The following is a 3,423-nucleotide window of genomic DNA, read 5'->3' as shown; positions in this document are numbered from 1 at the left end:
TCACCCTCCCAAACCTCACTTTCAAAAGAGGATTATCTGTCTCTTCCTTCCAACTCGGGCTGTCAGAATAAGCGCACGGCCGTAACTTCTAATATAAGCAAACATCGAGAAATTATCCTAGTGGTGCAGGTACAAAGCCGTTGAAGGAAAAGTAACTGCCTTTGCACAAATCTCTCTGGCTCAAAAGCTGTTGGACAATGTTGCAGGTAATTTCTCACTCTTGAAAATAAACCTCTTCAGACCACTACCCCCCACCAACGGGCCCTGTTCTGGTGGAACAGCGCCCTTCTCATCAGCCAGCAGGCCCCTGCCACACACACACTGCTGCATGGCCCACCGTGTGAAGCCGGGAGCAGCAGCAAAAGCCATATGTCACCATCCACGGGAAGGGGAGCCTGACTAGAACCACAAAACCCTCTCCCTCCCCTTCGGCTCTGCCTTACCAAGCCCTCGCACAGAAAGCCATTGTGTAGGCTGAAGAGGGAAATAAAAGCAGGGCGGACTTTTTCCACGCTCCCCTGCAGACTACAAGGTGATGTAAAAGAGCAGCAGCCACCCCCCAACAGCTCTGTAGAAGTGCAGGCCCCAGGGGGCCCCACCAACACTGGCTTTTGGTTGTGTACTGGGCAGCGCCGTCTAATAATGAGCTGAGCTCAATTGCTTGCCATGTATTTTGCGGCATAACTAATCCCTTAGTTTTGTGCTTCTCACCCACATGTCTTTTATTGTTTGCTTTGGGGGGAGGAAAAGCCTCACCTTTGAAGCAATCTAAAGTTCTCTCAGCATCTGGCTCTCTCGCCTCCTCCATTTAGACAAAGCTCTGACCAACCACTGCAGCCTCCTCAGTGTGTCTTTCCCAGTGTTAGCATTTCCTGCACTATCTAGGGGCCAATGGTTTGTTTAAAGCTGAGAAGAGTGATGCTATCAGGCGGCTTATCCTCACCTCAGCTCTCAGCCAGCTCAATATTTGCAATAATTCTTAATATGCATGGTGGCTGATCCCTTAGCTTCTTCAGCTAGGCATCTGTTCAGAGTCCTATAAAAGCAGAACTTTTTTTTTCTTCAGTCTTTTAAAGCTGGATATCACTGTTCTGCCAACCCCGTCATTGCTTCCTGACTAAGATGGATCTTGCCACCCTTGACTAATCAATTCAGTCAAGCCATAGGGCACAGAGAACATTAGGGCAATTGTTTTTTCCTCCGACAGCTATTTACCATCAGCCATCCACCACATCTCAGACCATTTCCTCTTCCAACTTCTACTCCTTCCCCCAAGAAATTCGAAAACAGAAACAACTTACACAGGCTTACGTAGAGTTCTTAGAATGTATTTTTGTTCACCTGAAAAATAAAACTTTTAAAAAATATACAAGACTTTTTTGAGTACAGGTATATCTTAAATGGCTGAGTTATAAATAATGTCTCTGGTCATGTTCACAGCTAGGGCTGGAACGAATGTCCCAGTTCCAGTGAAGGCGTTAGAGTCAGGAGGCCAGCAGTTGGGCCTAGGAGTGATCCGTCCCAGAGTGGATCCAACAGTCCCGAATGCAGGGGTCAGGATGGGGACAGGGGGTTGGACTCCCAGATGTTCTCCTGCAAGTTCAAAGAATCCTTGGAATAAGAGATCCATTTATAAATTATTAAAATATAGGACTAAAAATTCACACAATAAATATAAAGTACAGGCTATTATTGAAGTTATAAAGTGGCATTTTATGTTTCTCCCCCATGGGTCCCCACCAAAATTTTAAAAGGCCTCAGAGGCTTTCTAATGACCAAAGTCAAGTCAGCTGCTTAGAAATCTCCCCAGCGGGACACCGTGGGGGTGCGACCAGCCTGCCCCCAGGCTATGACAGCTCAGCGGCAGTTTTCTTGCCCACAACAGGACATGGCTTAAAGCAAGGCTGTGCCTCCTTGGATCAGAGCTAACTAGAGTGTAGGCCAGAAAACTGGAGAGACAAACTGTTTCTGGGCTCAGGTGGCGAAATTTGTCCTTTTTTTTTTTTAAAGGTGCCTCATTTCCCAAAAAGGAAACATTAAGGGGTTTGGTATCTTGTCATACCCACACTCAATTGCCTAAAAGCAAGTGGCAGGAGGAAATGGAATCCTAATTGAGGATGTATAATTCTTGCTGCCCCAGAGCTCTGCAAGTGTCATTCCCCTTGATGTTTCTCCTCTCAGTAAAGGCACAGGCGTTCTTTACGACAAGCCCACTGAACCTTGCCGCCACCACTCGTCTATTAACTGGCCATCAACGCACAGTCCTGAGCTTTAAAGCCCGTCTTTTAAACCAGAGGATGTGTTCAAAGCTCCGATTTCACAACAAATTCCATCCCGATCGCTGGGCTAAATTGCCACGACAAGCTCAGGAAAGAGGGAAGGCTGGGATGCTTACTGGACCAAGACAAGATTTTGGGGAGCGGGGATAGAACAAACACGTGCGAGTCACTCTACTTACAAAGCTTGCTCTTCCTAAACAACTGTGAGGAGGCCAAAGACTGAAGCACACAGGCATGGCTCTTTCCCTTCCTTCCTTCCTGGCCCATATCCAGACCCTTAGGGTGCCACAGCAAACCTCCTGGGTGGGGGCACTAGGGTGGGCTCTCCTTACGTATTTTACATTCCCCTCACCTTCTACACCTCTGTTGATCTGGGTCAGTGGTCGGCAAACTCATTAGTCAACAGAGCCAAATATCCACAGTACAACGATTGAAATTTCTTTTGAGAGCCAAATTTTTTAAACTTAAACTATATAGGTAGGTACATTGTTATTAACTTAATTAGGGTACTCCTAAGGCTTAGGAAGAGCCACACTCAAGGGGCCAAAGAGCCGCATGTGGCTCGAGAGCCGCAGTTTGCCGACCACGGTAAGGGTTTCCACGGTCCTTTCAACAAGTCCAAGAGTGATTATACGCTTTTTATGTCATAAACCTATTTCTGAAGTAGGAGGGGAAATAGGGGAAAGAATGGATGATGGAAAAAACAGTTTGTGCCCTGTGGCCGGCTGCACTTTGGGGCCCAGCGAATAGCCCTGGCCCGGCCCCATCAGCCACCCAGGCGGTGGGAGAATATATATAACACGATGTAATTACAACTTCTGGTGCCTATGTCAACAACTATATACAGGGATCTATAAATTAAACGCATTTGTGGCCACTGCCACGAGGCTGACGTACCTGAGCTCCCCTCCTCCTGGTGCCCTCCCGCCTTCCGACAGCTTCAGCTGATTTACGAGCCCGAACGGCTCCCTCTTTCCCCTGAGTCTCGGGGGGAAGCCCGAGTCCCCCCTGCGCGAAGGACGCACCACCGCCAGCGGCGCAGAAGGTTCGGTGCTGGGACCGCCCCCCCCACCCCCTTATGGCTCAAACACCCGGCGCCGCCGCACAGTCCTGGGGAGACCAAACCCCCGAGTCCCCGACGAGT

The 3,423-nt window shown here is 48.7% G+C and overlaps 1 long non-coding RNA gene across 1 annotated transcript; it reads right to left on the bottom strand.

Annotated features, from left to right (window-relative positions):
- Positions 1–1,307: 1,307 nt before the first annotated feature.
- Positions 1,308–2,595, bottom strand: LOC106725057. The gene is made up of 2 exons (XR_001360928.1): positions 2,459–2,595; positions 1,308–1,593 (listed from the first exon to the last, which is right to left on the bottom strand). It is a non-coding gene; the product is annotated as an uncharacterized LOC106725057 (long non-coding RNA).
- Positions 2,596–3,423: the final 828 nt, after the last annotated feature.

Source organism: Myotis brandtii, unplaced genomic scaffold (genome assembly GCF_000412655.1).
Source record: "Myotis brandtii unplaced genomic scaffold, ASM41265v1 scaffold133, whole genome shotgun sequence".
Taxonomy (NCBI): Eukaryota; Metazoa; Chordata; class Mammalia; order Chiroptera; family Vespertilionidae; genus Myotis; species Myotis brandtii.
Note: the sequence above shows the minus strand (reverse complement) of the source record. Positions and strands in the feature narration are given on the sequence as shown.